At 48.0% G+C, this 18,923-nt stretch overlaps 1 protein-coding gene and 1 non-coding gene across 2 annotated transcripts in view; both read left to right on the top strand.

The window, feature by feature from the left end:
• txlnba (taxilin beta a) overlaps positions 1-18,923 on the top strand; it is a 156,296-nt gene that overhangs the window by 97,499 nt on the left and 39,874 nt on the right.
• trnam-cau lies at positions 12,811-12,884 on the top strand. Its single transcript has one exon. It is a non-coding gene; the product is annotated as a tRNA-Met (tRNA).

Genomic DNA, 18,923 nt, shown 5'->3' with positions numbered 1-18,923 from the left:
GCTGAGCTACAGGGCTCCATAATTATTCTACCTGTGAGTGACTGAGTGACAGCGGGTTGCCCTGGGAGCTGTAGCCGTCGGCCAGTCCGGTGGTGGTCAGATTCCTCACGTCAGCAAACAGTGAGTGTAAATCGTTATAATGTCCCCAGCTGGTCTGTGCGTGCACGTCATTCACTGACGCTGTCATTTCAGAAGCGAGTGTGTGCATCAGCCCCCGCTAGAGAGCTATAATTAATCTTTCTCTTTCTCTCCCCCTCTCTCTCTCTCTCTCTTTTCACTTTCTTCCTCTTTCTCCCTCTTAATAATAATAATAATAATCTTTGCATTTGAACATAGCGCCTTATCACGTCTTTGAGACTTCTTTCAAGGATTCCTGTCACTTTTTCTCTCCACTTCTCTCTTCATTTCTCGGTCTCTCTTTTCCTGTCTCTTTCCGTTCTCTTTCCCTCGCACTTTTTCTCTCTGTTTCTGTCTTTCCCTTTATCTCTCGTTCTCATTTTTCTCTCCCGTTCCCGCACTCTCTCTTACTCATTATTTCCCTTTCTTCTCTCTTTCTTTAATCTGTCGTTCTGTCTGTCTCTCTTTCTCTCCCTCTCTCTCTCTCTTTCTAACCCTTCCTTTTATTATCCTTACTCCGCACTCCTCTGTTTACCCGGCAGTAAGTAGGAACCCAGTTGTTAGTCGATTGGGGGATTGCTTTTCCGGAGATAATAACCCCACAACAAAAAAAATGGTTACTCAAATCCATGACTGTTTGTGGGGACGCTGCTGTGCGCAATTGGCTGCCGTGTTTCACCCACAAAACGTACAGTCAATTTACTTTACAGTATATTGTGTGAAGCGCTTTAAGACTTTGAGTCCCGAAGACGTGATAAGGCGCTGTATCAAATGCGAGGTTTATTATTGACCGGACAGCAGTGTGAAGCCCTTTGAGCCACATAAATATAATCTGTATTGTGGTGCCTTTTCACCCCTTGAAACTCCATCCCACAGCCCTTTCCCCTCATTCCCTCCATTGACTCCTTCGAGGCCTATCTCAGGACCCTCCTCTTCGACCGCACCCTCGGTCACCCTCCTACCCCTACCCTCACCACCCTCCACTCCTCCTGACCCCGTCCCCCAGCTTGGGTCCAAAACCCTGACTGTCCAGCGCCTTGGGATGTCCTCCTGACATGAAAGGCAGGCGGTGTTTAAGGGAATTTGTTGTTGTAAAGGAGTTGATGATTTTTGCTTCAACCAGAGCTTCCACAATCCACTCAGCGAGTCCTGCAATCTCACCATCCTCTGTGTGAAGATATTCCTCCTAAACTCCCAATTAAATCTACTCCTGGCTGCGTTAAATTTACACCCTCTAGTTTTTGACTCACCAACAAGTGGAACCAGACGATGTTCACCTTCTCCAATCCTTTCGCAACCTTAAACCCCTCGATCGGGTGGCCTTTCAATCATCTCAACTCCAGAGAGAGTAGCTCTGACCTGTCCAATCTTTCTTGATAGTTGTATCTACTCATCCTTGGGAACCTCTGTGTAAATCTACATTGGGCTCTTTACAATCATAGGAACAGGAGAAGGCCATTCAGTCCTTTGAGCCTGTTCTGCCATTCCATGAGATCAATATGAATCCTACAATATATTTCCTGTAGTGTGGCAACCAGAACTGTAAAGAGTACCCAAATGTGGTCTAATTAAGGTTAAATTTAACATGACTTTCCTACTTTTACACTCTGTTGCTCTGAATCTAGAGCCAAGGCCTCAATTTACATTCTGTATAGATTTGTGCACCTTATAATGGATCTCAACCCACAACAGTAAATCCCCATCAGGGTCTCTTCCCAGGATACTTTTATACTTCCTGCTTCTATTCCATTGGCTCTTTCTTAATTGTCATTAAACTTCATAAAGACAAGTTTCCTTGCTCTACGCGCCTCTATTTACCTAGCATTAAGTAGGAACCTGGTCGTTAGTCGATTGATGGATAGCTTTAGTGGGGTAATGATCCCTACAAAAGAAAAAAAAAGTTTTAATCATTCAAACCACGACTGTTTGTACGACTCGACTGTGTGCAATCGGCTGCTGTGTTTCATTCACAAAATACACAATCAATTCACTGTACTGTACATTCTGTGAAGTGCTTTGAGATAGATTAATGACGTGCTAAGGCACTATATCAAGTACAACGATCATCATTATTATTACACATCTGAGCTGCTACATTTAGAGTCTTGTAACTCTGAATCCCTCGGTCCCTTTGCTCCTTTAACCCAACAAGGGTAGAGTTGGCTTTTTCGTTCCTCCTACCCAAAGTGAATCACCTCCCATTTTCCCCCATATTAAACATTATCTGCCACCTCCCTGCCCACTCTACTTCCTGTGACCTTCTGCAATCCTCATTATTCATCACACACACCCAGTTTGATGTCTTTGCATTTGACATCAAGCCTTTTATATCTCAATCCAAATCATTCATGTACGCAGTGAATACTAATGGTCCTCATAAGGATCCTTCAGGAACACCACTTCCTATTTCTTCCCACTGTGTTTGTCAGCCTGGCTCAGTGGAAGGGCTCTCGCCTCTGAGTTGTGGGTTGTGGGTTCAAGCCCCACTTTAGGACTTGGAATCACATAGTCTAAGCTGACACTCCAATGGAGTGCTGGGGGGTTGTTGTGTTGTCAGAGGTGTCGTCCTTCAGATGAGACGTTAAACTGAAGCCGCATCTGCTGTTTAGGTGGATGTGAAAGATCCTATGGCACTACTCAAAAAAGAGAAGGGAGTTTCTCTCTCCCGGTGTTCTGGCCAACAATCCCCCAAATAAAACTAGTCACTCACTCCTTGGCTGTTTGTTGGACACCGCTGTGCGAACACTGGCTGTTGCGTTTTGCCCACAAAATATACAGTCAATTCAACCTTACAGGATATTGTGTGAAGTGTTTTGTGACGTCTCAATGATGTGATGAGGGGTTATATCAAATGCAAGGATTATTATTGTATTAACCCCTTCAAGTTTCCTTAAAGAAAACACTGGGGGGGAAAGATGTTGCTTTGGGGAAGGGCAGGAAGGGGTTAAGTGCGAGCGAGCTACATTAGCACGATGGCAGCCGAAGCCAAAGGACCCCTGGGGTTAATGACTGTATCTAGTGCTGCTAATTAAGCTCGTGCTCCATCAAGCTGACTGGAAGCTCTAGCTCTGTGTCGTGATGTCATTAGCTCTCGTTGGCTAAATAAAAATATCCCAGAGACCTCACCCCAAAATAGAACTCTGATTACATCACCACACAACCCCCGAATTCCGGCCAGTCTCAGCCCGCAGCACTGCATCGCCTTCAAACTGTGGGAAATTGAAATTAAAACCTCTTATTCATCACCCGAAATGGGAAGCCTTCAACGCCTGAGTGTCGGGTTGTCCTCCCGAGGTGAAACGTGCCACATAACGATAATAATCCTCGCGCTGGATACACCGTCTTATCGTGTTCCTCGAGACAACGACAAGAGCTTGCATTTACGCAGCACCTTTTTACGCGGGCAGGGTCTCGGAGCGCTTCACGGTGGGGGAGCCGCCTGATGCCAAGTCACGGGGAAGAGGTGACCGTAAGCACGGCCGAGGAGGAACGAGTTCAGGCATGATCTGCAAAGGAGAAGGCGGAGGCAAGGCGGAGGGACTGGGGGAGAGAGCTCCAAAGCTTTGTGGCATAGTGATTGAAAGCCGGCTGCTGATGGTGGTGCGGAGGGGACGAGAGACGAGCAGGAGGCCGGAGCCAGCCGAGCGGAGGCAGCGGGTAGTGGAGTGGGGAGAAAGCAGGTCAGAGAGGTCGGGAGGTGCCAGGTTGCGAAGGGATTTGTAAGTGAGTGAGAGGATCTTGAAATCGTCTCAAAGGACTTCACAGAATATACTCTATAGTGGAGCGACGTGTATTTTGGGAGCGTAGCGTAGCAGCCAATTACACACAACAATGACCAACAAATAGCCATGGAGTGATACTGGGGGATTGTGCCCTGGGAGAGAGATACTCTCTTCTCCTCTCCAGAAGCGCTGCAGGGTCTTTAACATTCACCAACATCCAACATCCACCTGACAGCGAAGTGATCCCCCGCCCAGCGCTGCACTACAGTATCAGCATAGACTATGAGCTCAAAGTCCCCAATGTGTTCCCTCACCCCCATCCCTTCTGACTCAAAGTGTTAACAACTGAGCCAGGCTGCCAGTAGTGGGGAGGGAGGCTAAGTGGAAATCTGAACCTCTTTAATAACAACAAAATAATATTTGTTGCATTTGATACAGCGCCTTATCACGTCTTTGAGACATTTCAAAGCGCTTCACAGGATATACTGTAAAGTGGTTTTGACTGTGTGTTTTGTGGGTGAAACAAAACTGCCTTTAAACTGGCAGAGTAAGGGTCATTTCCCTTTTAGATGATAATAATAATAATAATAATAATAATCCTTGCATTTGATATAGCGCTAATTATATCTCCTCGACATCTGAACATACTGTAAGATGAATTGACTGTATATTTTGTGGGCAAAACGTGGCAGTCAATTGCGCACAGCAGCGTTCCCACAAACAGTCGTGGATTGAAGTGACCAATTTAGCATTGGGTTTTTTGAAGGCTTATTACACCTGGAAAAGCGATCGTGCAATCGACTAGCAAACAGGTTCCTACTTACTAGGTAAACAGAGGCGTGTGGAGTAAGGAAACTCGACCAACATTTCGCCCTGTTGGGAATTGAACCCAGATCTCTCGCTTGCGAGGCGGGTGCTCTAACCACTGAGCTACAGGACTCCAAGATGGTAGAGTAAGGATCGTTCCCCTTTAAGTGTGCTGAACAGTAGCTGTTGTGCACCTCAGAGCAGATTAATAGCCCGCACGCTGGTCTGTGCACTGATAATTTCCTCGTTAGGATGTTCAGTTTAACACCTCATTACTCACTGACTGTTCCCCATTCCAGACTGTAGGAACACAGTGGCTTTCAGAGAGAATCAGGGTTGTCCTGTAGCACTCGAGTTGTAGTTACAAGACGTTATGTTATGTGAACGGCGCTACATAAACTATAATAAATACAAGTTAATTTCTGTCAAGTGTGTTGTCTTTTTTGCAGTGGGCAAATGCCATTGATGCTAATGATGCTCAGATTTGATTACAGAGCCTTTCAAGTCGGGAGGATGTCTCAAAGCGCTTCAAGGGATTCGCTTTAAAGCGTAGTGACTGTGCATTTTGTAGGCAAACGCGGCTATTTTGCGCACGGCAGTGTCCCACAAGCAGTGAATGGGATACCTCAAAGTGCTTCACAGGGTATATCTGAAGTGTTGCGACTGAATATTTTGTGGGCCAATGTGGCAGCCAATTTTGTGCACAGCAATATCCCATAAACGGCCATGGAGTCAGTGACCAATTTTATCGGGGGGATTGGTGGCCAGGACCCTGGGAGAGAGAGAGAGAGAGAGAGAAACTCTCTTCTCTTTTCGAATAGCACTGCGGGATCTTTAACATCCACCTGAACAGCAGATGCGGCTTCAGTTTAACGTCTCATCTGAAGGACGACACCTCTGACAACACAACAACCCCCAGCACTCCATTGGAGTGTCAGCTTAGACTATGTGAGGCAGGATCTCGGTTTAACATCTCATTCAAAGGGCAGTACCTCTGACAGTGCAGCACATCCCCCATCACTGAGCTGGAGTGTCAGCGTAGACTGTGAGTTGACCATGCTTTTGGTCATCTTTCTCCATCCCCCTCAGCTCCCATCAAGCTCTTTGAGCTGTCCTCACGATGTTTAAGGTGCTGTGTAAATGTAAATTGTATTGTATTGAATTGCCCTCTGGTGTCTCTCTTGAAATAAAAGAACTCCATTAGGATATACTACAGCTATTACTACACCTCCACCAATAATAATCCTTGCATTTGATATCACTCCTTATCACATCGTCGAAACGTCTCAAAGCGCTTCACAGAATATACTTTAAAGTGAATTGACTGTATATTGTGTGGGTGAAACACAGCAATTGCGTACAGCAGCGTCCCCACAAACAGTCGTGGATTGAGTGACCAAATTATTATCATTTTTTTAATTTTGAAGGGATTATTATTACGCCCAGAAAATCGATCAACTAACAATAACATAACATAACATGTAGGAGCAGGAGAAGGCCATTCGCCCCATCGAGCCTGCCCCGCCATTCAATCATGGCTGATCTTCTAATCTAACTCCAGCTAATAACCTGACCCTGCCTTAGCCCCATATCCCTTAATCCCTTTTGCAATAAGAAATCTATCTCAGTCTTGGATATGTTCAAGGACTGAGCGTCAACAGCACTTTGGGGTAGCGAGTTCCATACATTCAGCCCCCTTTGAGTGAAGAGTTATACTTACTGCTAGGTAAATAGAGACATCTGGAGTAAGAAAACTTGCCTAAGGTTTCGCCCTGTCTGGGAATCGAACCTGGGTCCTCTCGCTTGTGAGGTGAGCGCTCTAACCACTGAGCTACAGAACTCCACAAATAACGTTACATATAATGATACAGCACGGAAACAGGCCAAATGCACAAACAGTCCATGCCGGGGTTTATACCCCACACAAGCCTCTAATTCCCCTCTCCTCAACCCCCCCTATTCCCTTCTCCCTCATGAACCACATCAAGATTGCTCTTAAATATGTTGATGGTTTTTACAGGCAAACGCAGCAGCCAATTTGCGCACAGTGACGTCCCACAAACAGCCATGAAGGGAGTGACTCATTTTATTTGAGGGATTGTCTGCCAGGACACCGGGAGAGAGAAACTCCTTTCTCTTTTCGACTAGTGTTGTGGGATCTTTAACATCCACCTGAACAGGGACAGATGGACAGAGAGCTTGGTTTACCATCTCATCTGAAGGACGGCACCTCAGACATTGCAGCGCTCCCCCCAGCTCTGCCCTTGAGTGTCCGCCCAGCCTGTGAGTTGAGTTAAAATTAGGAACAAGGCTTTTGAAAGATTTTTCAAGTCATTTCCCGTCAGAATTTACGATGCAGTAATGTACCCAGTACATCATCCACCCCACCCCCTCGCCCCAAAAGTAAAGTCACCTTGAGAATGCTGTTTGTTTGTTAAGTGTCCCAGGGCCAGTCCAGGTAATAAATCGCTGATGCATCATAAAACTGCTGAAATTCCCCCCCTCAAAGCAAAGCAGGGCCTTGTACCTCCCAGACGTGAAGGACAAATTGTTGGGAGCCAGTGTAACAGACACACAAAGCCAATTGTGCACAGCGCTGTCCCACAAACAGTCGTAGATTGAGTGACCAACTAATTATTTTTTTGTTATTTTATTGATCTGCCAATTGAGTGATAACCAGGTTCCTACTTACTGCTCAGTAAACAGAGGTGTGTAGAGTAAGGAAACTTGCCTAATGTTTCCCCCCGCCCTGGAATCACTGACTATTATGCTACGGGGCTCCACAGTTAGTCTCACACAGTTAAACTCCGCACTATGCAATGCAAAGTGCTTTTTTTTGGTTAGACACATGTCGAAACCCATCGCCGTACCCAAACCAAGCTGAGAATCCCACGCCTCCCACCTACACATGGAAATCCTAGAGATAGATTGTCGGAGTGGAATGCGCTCTCTCTCCCTGGAGGGACGTATCCTGTTTACCTAATTCCGGAAAGTATTAGGCGCAGGTTGGCAAGAGCCAAGGCTTGGGGACCCCAGAGTGTGCATTTGGGATAACTACTCACCCTCTCCCGTATACAACGACAACAACAAGATTCCATTTATAGAGCGCCTTTCACGTCGGGAGGACGTCCCAAGGCGCTGGACAATTGGGTCAGGACCCGAGCAAGGGGGAAATGGTCAGGGTGAGGGGAGGGAAGGGAGGGAGCGAGGAGGGGGTAGAGAGTCGAGAGAGGAGCCGAAGGCACGGACAAAGAGAAAGGTCTTGAGACCGGCCTTGAAGGAGGAAAGGGAGGAGGCGGAAAAGGCACTGGGGGATGGAGTTCCAGAGCCTCAGGGCTGAGAGGCTGAAGGCCCGGCCACCGATGGTAGGGCGGTTGGGGCGGGGGATGTGGAGCAGACCGGAGCCAGAGGAACTGAGGGTACGGGGGGATACGTGGGGGGATAGTAGGTCAGAGAGGTAGGAGGGAGCAAGGCCGTGAATGGCCTTATAATAATAATAATAATAATAATCCTTGCATTTGATATAGCGCTTTTCACGTCGGGAGGACGTCCCAAAGCGCTTCACAGAATAGACTGTAAAGTGAATTGACTGTATATTTGTGGGCGAACGCGGCAGCCAATTGCGCACAGCAATGTCCCACAAACAGTCGTAGATTGAAAATGACCAATTTATTATTGTTTTGGGTTTTTTGGAGGGATTATTATTAGGCTCTGTGTGGAGTAAGGAAACTTGCCCAAGGTTTCGCCCTGACTGGAATTGAACTCAAGTCTCTCACTTGCAAAGCGAGTGCTCTAACCACTGAGCTACAGGACTCCACTCCTGTAGGTGAGGATGAGGACCAGGCTCCGTGACCCTATCACCCCCATCCTCGCCCGACTCCACTGGCTTCCCATCACACAGAGGATAAAGTTCAAGATCCTTTTCCTGACCTTCAAAGCCCTCCATGCCTTTGCTCCCCACTACCTCTGCAACCTCCTAACCGCCTACCAACCTGTCCGCTCTCTCCACTCAGTGGGCTCCAGCCTGCTTCACGTCCCTTGTCTTGCCCACCCCACCATTCAGTGACTCTGCCCTCACCCTCTGGAACTCCGTCCCAGAGTCCCTCTGCCTCACCCCCTCCCTTGTCTCCTTCAAGACCCGTCTCAAGACCCTCCTCTTCGACCATTCCTTCAATCGCCCTCCGCCACCTCCCCAATCCCTACCCCCAGCTCTGGTCCGAAACACTGATTGTTCAGCGCCTTGGGACATCCTCCTTCCATGAATGGTGCTATACAAAGGTAATTTTGTTGCTGTTGTCCAGGCAGGACCACACTACCCATTAGAGCTTTGGCTTGTAGGCTTAACAGGAGCTGAGTGGGAGGATTCCCTGCCCCCAGTGACTGGTCTGCCCTGCCAGGTCCTGCCAACGAGCCATGCTGGGCTGGGCTGTCATCAGCAGTGAGGGCCTAGAATACTGCTGACTCGCCTGGCTCTTACACTGCAGAGGGTTGGCTCAAATCCGATATTCTGTGGCCGAACGCGTCACCTTTCAGCCAGTTGAGCTTACCTTCCCCCCAAGGGGATAATTGATTGCTTTGAGATGTCCTCCCCACACTGAAAGGCCCAATATCAAATAGAAGGATCACCATTGTTATTCTATCATTGAGTGTGACACAACATTAATAATAATTTTTAATGTCTCGCATTTATTCAGCTTCGTTCACACTAAAAATAAGCATGGATCTCTGAGGAACACATTATAATCAGCAATTTACATTTTTTATAGTGACAAACATTTTGCTCAGGTCCTGACAGCATCAGTATTCATGGCTGCACACTCCACCTCACTGAGCCAGTAAGAAACCTGGGCGTCTTGTTCGATCCTTGACTGTCCTTTCTACCCCACATCCGTGCCATGACCAGCTCTACTTTCCCCCACTTCCGCAACATCGCCCGGCTCCTCCACTACCTCACCCCTCAGGCCAACAAGACCTTCATCCACCCATTCATCACTTCTAAGCTCGACTAAGCCAACTCTCTTCTTGTCGGCCCCCACAACTCTTCCCTCCACAAGCTGCAGATCATCCAGAACTCTGCCCCTCATATCCTCTCCCACCTGCACCAGGCTCTGTGACCCCATCACGCCCACCCTCGCCCAGCTCCACTGGCTCCCCATCCCTCAGAGGATAGAGTTTGAGATCCTGGTCTTCACCTTTAACGCCCTCTTGGGATGTCCTCCCACCATGAAAGGGACTGTGTAAATGCAATGTGTTGCCTGTTGTTGTTATTGCATTGTTGGAAGTGCCGTCCTTCAGATGAGACATTAAACCAATGCGCCATCTGGCTATTGGTGAACGTTAAAGATCCCATGGCACTATTCGACCTCACTCACCCATTCCGTGTGCCAGCCTGGCTTGTTCACTTTGTGCCATTGCTGTACCCCAGCAACCCTCAATCCCGTGCCTAAAGCAGACCTGCTTCACTATAACCCAATACACATTGTAGTGAAGCATGTTATAACAGGGTTGCACTGTGTACATCAACGTCCTGATTGCTCTGGAGATCAGGGAGTGAACACAGAGAGAGATTGACCCTGACCTCACTAGGCAGGACAATCACAACCTCACCATAGGGCAGTACTTCCAATAAACAGGCGATTATTTCCTTGGAACTAAACACTAAATTATCCAACTTAAACTGCACTAGGGATTAGACAGGCAGGAAAGATTCCCTCTCTCCCCGCAACTCCAGACGAGGGGTGTCCAGGCTCTGAACATATCTGTCACTGGCCATCTGTTCTCATTCAGTGTCTGTCACAGGGACATTGCCCTCATTCACTCTGTCTGTTAATATTATTAATAATAATCCTTGCATTTGACACAGTGCCTTATCACATCGTTGAGACAGCTCAAAACGCTTCACAGCTAATACTGTAAAGTGTAGTGACTGCATTTTGTGGGTGAAACCCGGCAGCCAACTTGCATACAGCAGTGTCCCACAAACAGCCACGGAGTGAGTGACCGATTTTTACCAATAGGGTGGCAAGATCTTTAACGTTCGCTTGAACATGCACAGATGGGACCTTTATTTAACATAACATCCGGCACCTCTGACAATGCAACAACACACAACAAATTACATTTACACAGCGCCTTTCACGTCGTAAGGATGTCCCAAGGCGCTGGACAGTTAAGGGATTGCACCTGAGCTGCAGTTGGAATCAAGAGGGATGGAGGATAGGGGGCTGGGGGGCGAGAGTGGCTAAAGGCACGGACAAAAAATAAGGTCAAAATTACAGGTTTCTTCTTATTAAGAAATCCATTAAGAAATCCCGTAAATTAGACCCATTTAACCCATCCATTGTTTACCACCTTGGTAACAAGCAGTGTTTAGCATGAAGACACACCCAAGTGTTGTGGCCACTGAATAAGTACCAAATGGTCCAGTCTTTAACCCCAAGGTCACTTGTCAACTGCTCTTATCCATGGCTTAATCCTTTAACAACTCCTGAAGCTGAACCTTTCTCTCTGTTTCACTCTCTCTCTCTCTCGTTCTGTCTGATCTCTTTAGCTTTATCTCTCTCCCTCTGTCTCTCTTCATCTCTCTGCCTCTCACATGGCTCTAAGTATCTCTATAATAATAATAATCGTGGCATTCGATATAGCGCCTTATCATGTCTTCACTTTACAGTACATTCTGTGAAGTGGTTTGAGATGTCGCAAAGATAGACGTTGATAAGGCGCTATATCAAATCAAGGATTATGATTAAAATAGCGCCACTGGATTCTTGAAGTCAACCTGAGCAGACAGACGGGACCTCGGTTTAATCTCTCATCCAATGGACAGCACCTCCGACAACTCCCCCCAGTGCTATACTGGAGTGTCAGCTTAGACTGTGTGATTCCAAGTCCTGATGTGGGGCTTGAACCCACAACCTTCTGATTCAGAGGCGCGAGAGAGAGAGAGAGAGAGAGAGAGAGCGCTACCACTGTGCCAGGCTGACTCTCCCTTGTTTTATTGATCGCTATCTTTCACTCCTTCTTTCTCTCTCCCTCTCTCTCTCCATCTCTGCCTTTCTCTTTCTATCTCTGTCTCTCTCAATTGCTCTGTCTGTCTGTCTCTCTACCCGTCTCTCTACTTGTCTCTTGTCCCATCTATCTCTCCCTCGCTGTCTTTCTCTATCTGTCTCTCTCTCTCTATCTCAGGCTCTTTCTTCCACCTTTCTCTCAGTTGCTCTCTCTCAGACTCTCTCTACCTGTCTCGCTCTACCCATCTCTGTCTCTGCCTCTCTCGCTCTCAACTCAATCGTTGCTGTTAAGCTCAAGAGTTCCAACATGAAGCTTGAACCCAGAGCTTTCTCACTCGGGGGAGAGTGTGTAAGTGACTGAGCTAAGCCAACCATGGTGTTTTTTTTAAGACAGCTGTGTGTCTGACACAAACAATGCTGAGGAGTATCCAAACCAGACTGAGTTCCACATATGTTCCACATACCACCTACAGATGCAAATTCCCCTGTATTGGAATGGAATGCACTCTCTCCCTGGAGGGACGCACCCTGCTTACCACAGAGTATTTAGGCGCAGGTTGGCGAGAGCCAAGGCTTGGGGACCCCAGAGAGCATGTGTTGCGGGTAACTGCTGGAGTCCAACCAGCTAAAACTGCACAGCTTGCCATTGATATCTGTGCAGAAATCCAACATAGATCCCATCAAGTCTCACGGCTAAAGGAGGCTTCACGTCAGATGATAAACATTAACCAGTTCCTTCAAGCCCCCTCCATTGATTCTCACAATGAGAAGGGCTTTTGGTGCCTGTTCAACACACAAACCCTCTCGATAGCCTTGTGTCTCTGGGGAAGTTCACAAAATTACACAGCCAATTGCCCACAAACCGCTTTGGATTGAGTGTCCAAATTATTATTATTATTATTTGCGCACAGCAGGGTCCCACAAACAGCCATGATGTGAGTGATCAATTTTGTCTGGCCAGGACACTGGGAAAGAGAAACTCCCTTCCCTTTTCAAGTAATGCCAAGGGATCTCTAACGTCCAACTGAAGAGACGCAGTGAGGAACTCGGTTTAACGTCTCGTGCGAAGAACAGTACCTCTGACAAAGCAGTGCATCCCCAGCACTACATTGAAGTGGAAGCTTGGACTGTTAGCTCAAAGTCCACAGTCTTTGTTGAGTCCTGTAGCTCAGTGGTTAGAGCACTTGCCTCATAAGTGAGAGGACCTGGGTTCAATTCCCGGACGGGGTGAAACATTAGGCAAGTTTCCTTACTCCACACGCCTCTGTTTACCTAGCAGTAAGTAGGAATCCGGTTGTTAATTGATTGGTGGGTCACTTTCTGGGGGTAATGATCCCTCTCTAAAAAAAATCTGGTCACTCAATCCACGACTGTTTGTAGGGACGCTGCTGTGTGTAATTGGCCGCCGCGGTTCGCCCACAAAATATACAGTCAACTCATTTTACAGTGTATTCTGTGAAGCGCTTTGAGACGTCTCAACCACATGATAAGGTGCTGAATCAAATACAATTATTATTGTTATTATAATATTATAGTCTCAAGAGCTGTGCACCACTTCAATGAATCTCAGTCGCTGAAACACATGGGGGCAGTTTTGTGTCTGTCGATGGTCGGGTTATCTATTTCGCCATTAAATTCCTGACTCCGCACTTTCTTCCCCCTTCCCACCCACCCCCCCGACCATCCCCAACCACCCCCCCCAACGCACCCCTCCTCCTCCCAACTCTAATCACCAGCTTTCTCCAACTGGCTGCAGTGTCGTACACACATTCCTCCGTCTCCATCCCCCACCCGCTCTGGAATGTGAAGAGAACAGACCACGCTGTTCCATTTGCCTCAGTAATTGGGACTTGCTTCCCCTCCCCCCCTCCTCCCTCCCCCTCCCCCGACTCCCTCGTTCACCATCCACCCACCCTCGCCCCCTCCTCCTCTTCCCCCTCCACCCCACCCCCACCTTTCCTGTATAACATTCCCAAACCCAAGACTATATCCACATTTAAGGAGGTCTGTGTAAACAGCTCCAGCCTGGCTGCTGCTCATTTAACCCTTTGCATGCTACTGAAGAGCCCGTTCCCTCCCCCACAAAACGCCTCCCCTCTCCCCACAACCCTACAGACCCACAGTCACTACACTTGACAGTGACTCTCTCTGAAGGGCTTTAAGATGTTCTAGTGTTTTAGCCGCTGAGTCAGATAAGGACAAAAGATTGGTGTTATTGTAGGTCTAACAACAACAACTTGCATTTATATAGCGCCCTTAACTCAGGACAGCGTCTCAGAGCGCTTAACCGAACCCGAGCCGGGAGCAGATGGTGGAAACACGGTCGAAGAGGAAGGTCTTCAGGCAGGATCTGATAATGGGGAAGGAGGAGGCAAGGCGGAGGGATTGACGGAGAGAGTTCCAAAGTTTTGGGGGATAGTGGCTGAAAGCACGTCCGCTGATGGTGGAATGGAGGGCACGAGGGACAAGCAGCAGGCAGGAGCCAGTCTGAGTGTAGGCGGGGGGTGGTGGAGTGGGGAGTAAGCAGGCGACCAGTTTTATTTGGGGGATTTTTAGCCAGGACAGCAGGAGAGAGAAACTCCCTTCTCTTTTCCAATAGTGTCATGGGATCTTTAATATCCACCTGATCAGGGACCTCTGTTTAACATCTCATCCAAAGGACGGCACCTCCGACAATGTAACCCATCCCCCAGCGTCTGCAGCGTCAGTTTAGACTGTGTGATTCCAAGTCTCGATGTGGAGCTTGAACCCACAACCTTCTGACTCCGAGGCACGAGAGAGCGAGATAGAAAGAGAGAGAGTGGGGGAGCGCTACTACTGAGCCAGGCTGCGTAAGGGGGTAAGACATAAACCAACGCTCTTATTTCTCTCGACAAGACCTTTCTCTTCATAGCTTTTTCTGGTTGAGGGCCCCAGGGCTGACCGGCAATAAGATATCACCCAACTGAACTCAGAAGATTGCGAGGCGACATGATTGCTGTCTTTAAGATTCTAAAGGGGCCAAACAATATAGACCATCACAAGGCTGTTTCAACTTGTCCAGAACAGTAGAACCAGAGGACAGGGCCACCGATTGAAGGGATAAATTCAGAACAAATCTACGCAAACATTATTTCAGTGGGTGAATAGTGAACTGTGGAACAGGCTCCCCAGGGAGATGGTTAAAGCAGGAAATGTTGATTCTTTCAAACACAGATTAGATAGTTTACTTTTAGGAAATAACATTATGGGATATAGCACAAAGGGAGTTTGGGACATGTGTGCATGCGACCGCCAGGGAGGCGGAAGGCAAACTAGATGGACCTTAATTTTTTCTGAAGAGCATTCCTTATGTTTTTATGTTCTTATTCCAAAGCAAAACCTCACACCTTCTCATCCTGCCTGGAATGGCAGACCAGCCATTGGGAACAGGAATTGTTCCCACTCAGAGCGGGAAAGCTTACCAGGCATTGCTCTCAATGGCAAGCAGTGCAGGGTAGGGGTGGTTGTGGGAAGAGAAGGTTGTGGGTTCAAGCCCCACATCAGGACTTGGGGAATCACATAGTCTAAGCTGACACTCAGATGCAGTGCTGGGGGGTGTTGTATTGTCAGAGGTGCCGTCTTTCAGACGAAATGTTAAATCTTACCTCCCATCTGCCTGCTCAGGTGGATGTTAAAGATCTAGTGACGCTATTTGAAAAGAGAAGGGAGTTTCTCTCTCCGGGTGTCCTGGCCAACAATCCCCTCAAATAAAATTGGCCAGTCACTCCATGGCTGTTTGTGGGACACTGCTGTGCACACACTGGCTGTTGCATTTCGCCCACACAATGCACCGCATATTCTGTGAAGCGCTTTAAGACATCTTGATGACACGATAAGGCACTGTATCAAGTTATTATCATTATTATTATCTAGTTCCCTTTTGAAAGCTAATATGGATCTTGCCTCGATCACCGTACGTAACACGCAGGACTTTCCACATCTTAACCACTCACTGGTTAAAAACATTCCCTCCTAACTATCTCAAATTAATGCATTCGAGTCAACTGACTCATCACTGGCAGTGGAAATAATAATCTTCCTGTTGACTATCAAAACTCCTCCATGTTTTAAAGATAGGTCTCCCCTTCAGCCTGCTCTACGCCAGTAAAAATGGGCACAATTAGTCCAGTCTCTGCTCATAGGTCAAACCACTCATCCCTGCTATTAGGTGTCAATATGGCTTAGTTTGCAGGACTCTCACCACTGAGTCAGAACGGTGAGGTCAAACCTATGTCAAGGCTTTGAGTTCGCAGTCTAGGCTCACGCTCCGATACACTGCTGGATTGGCTTTCCAACGACCACCGCAGCCATGAACCTCTCGACCTCTCTGCCTCAATCCCTCTGCTTCACCCCGCCACCCTCCCCCCATAACTTCGCCCATCTTCAGATCGCACCTGAAGACTTTCCTCTTCGATCGTGCTTACGGTTACCTCTGCTCTCCCCCAGCTAGAGGAACGCCGCATGGTCGGAGGTGCCGTCCTTCGGATGATGAGTCAAACCGAAGTCCCTTCTGCCTGTTCAGGTGGATGCTAAAGAGCTTGAGGCGTTATTCAGGAATAAGGTGTCAGCCTGACTCAGGCAGTGACACTCTCGTCCCTGAGCCAAAAGTTGGAAGGTTCAAGACCCCATGTCAGGACTTGGAATCACATTGTCTAGACTGACACTCCAATTCAGTCCTGGGGGATGTTGCATTGTCAGAGGTGCCGTCCTTCAGATGAGATGTTAACCCGAGGTCCCATCTGTGCCTGTTCAGGTGGACATTAAAGATCCTGTGACACTATTTGAAAAGAGAAGGGAGTTTCTCTCTCCCGGTCTCCTGGCCAATAATCCCCCCAAATAAAATTGGTCACTCACTCCGCATTTGTTTGTGGGATGTTGCCGTACACAAACTGGCTGCCGTGCTCTCCTCCAAAAACTGAGACGTCTCAATGAGCCCATTTTACAATAAAATCCCAAGAGCCATTTTGATAACATGATAAGGCACCGTATCCTTACTGACCGGTCCACTCCCTCTGCTCAGTGGGCTCCGTCCTGCTCCACGTCCCCCAACTGGCCCATCCTACCATCGTCTGTTGGGGATTCAGCATCTCTGCCACCCAGCCTTTGGAACTCCGTCCAACAGTCCCTGTCTCAAGACCCTCCTCTTCGACCATGCCTTTGGTCACCCTCCTACCCCTACCCTCTACCCTTCCTGATCCCAACCCCCAGCTCGGGTGCAAATCTTTGACTGTCCAGCGCCTTGGGATGTCCTCCCGACGTGACTTCTTTTTTGGTCAGCCAGCTTTTCCTCCAGCCCCGCACTGTCTCGTGCGGTATCCCTCAGGGCTCTGTCCTCGGTCCCCTCCTCTTCACCCTCTATATGCTCCCCCTGTGGTGACATCATCCGCAGACATGGGGTTAACTTCCACATGTATGCGGATGACACCCAACTCTACCTTTCCTCCTCTACTCTCAACTCCACGACCCCCGATGTCCTGACAGCTGCCTGTCCGACATCGAGTCCTGGACGAGAGACAACTTTCTTCAGCTCAACATGCGAAAAACCGAGGCCCTCCTAAAAAAAATAATAAATTGGTCATTTTCAATCTACGACTGTTTGTGGGACATTGCTGTGCGCAATTGGCTGCCGCGTTCGCCCACAAATATACAGTCAATTCACTTTACAGTGTGTTCTGTGAAGCGCTTTGGGACGTCCTCCCGACGTGAAAAGCGCTATATCAAATGGAAGGATTATTATTATTATTATTATTACAACGCCTTTGGGACGTCCTCCTGACGTGAAAGGCGCTCTATAAATGGAATCTTGTTGTTGTTGTTGTTGTTGTTGATATGTTTTGCTCCCAACGCAATTCTGGAAATCGGGGCAAAGGTTTCTGTGAAGAGACAGAGTTGGCACATTGTGCAACATTGTGTTCTCAGTACAAGAGCGTGGACGGGGCTGAATGTTGCAAACTCTTGCCCTGAGCATCCCTTGGTACCTGGAACCCGACACTCGTTATAGGGCTCAGGCACGTGCCTAGTTTGGACTCCTGATCAGGCCTGGCCTTGATTCAGACGTCCTCAAGTCTCTATAACTGGCTTATGTGACACTGACCATATTTACTGGTCAGCAGAAACCCATCACCATGCTTAGGAGTATTCACAGCTGACTGACAATTCCATCATTCCACCGACACATGGAAATCCCCTTGTTTTATTTAATATAATATTAATATAATAATCCTTGCGTTTGATTATAGCGCCTTATCATGTTGTCGAGACGTCTCAAAACCTTCACGGAATATAGGGTAAAGTGGATTGACTGTATATTTTTGTGGGTGGAACGCGGCAGCCAATTGCGCACAGCAGTGTCCCACAAACAGTCGTGGATTGAGTGACGCCGTTTTTTTTAGGGGATTATTACCCCCTGAAAACAATCCGCCAATCGCCTAACAACTGGGTTCCTATCTAAAACCTAGGTAAACAACAACAACAACAACAACAAGAACAAGAACAAGATTACATTTCACGTCGGGAGGACGTCCCAAGGCGCTGGACAGTGTACAGCATTTCAGACCCGAGCTGGGGTCAGAGGGGGGGAGAAGGGAAGAGAAGGGAAGGGGGATGACCGATGGCATGGTCGAAGAGGAGGGTTTTGAAGCGGGACTTGAAGGAGGCTAAGGAGAGGGCGAGGCGGAGTGATTGGGGGATGGAGTAAACAGAGGCGTGCGGAGTTAGGAAACTTGCCCCGGCTGGGAATAGACCCTGGGGTCCTCTTGCTTGTGAGGCGAGTGCTCCAACCACTATACACTACACTATGAGACCAACATTACAGTCAATAAGTAGCAGTGTAAGCATAGATAACACATCCTCCATATCCTCCGACTTTTCTGAGAATCTTCCTCAATACATCCCCAAATCTCATGGCCTTCTCCTCAGTGCCCCTGTGTTATCTGTTCTTGACATTATTTCTGTTCCTGGAATTACAACCTTGTGCTGTAACTTGATGCTCCCAGTTACTGAGGTCACAGTGTTCCTGACTTTATTTCCTCTCTCTCTTTTTCCCTTTCTCTCTCCTCTCTCTAATTTCCTCCCTCCCTCCCTCCCTCAGTTGAGTTCAAGATCCTCGTTCTCACGTTTAAAGCCCTCCGCAGTTTTGCCTGACCCTACCTCTGTGACTTTCTTAAACCTTACCAACCCAACTGCTCTCTCCACTCGGCGGCCACTGTCTTGTTCCACATTCCACCACTCCCTGCCCACTCCACCATCA

The sequence above is a fragment of the Callorhinchus milii genome, unplaced genomic scaffold (genome assembly GCF_018977255.1).
Source record: "Callorhinchus milii isolate IMCB2004 unplaced genomic scaffold, IMCB_Cmil_1.0 Scaffold3, whole genome shotgun sequence".
Taxonomy (NCBI): Eukaryota; Metazoa; Chordata; class Chondrichthyes; order Chimaeriformes; family Callorhinchidae; genus Callorhinchus; species Callorhinchus milii.
The sequence above is the reverse complement of the archived record's forward strand: the minus strand, read 5'-3'. Positions and strand labels throughout refer to the sequence as shown.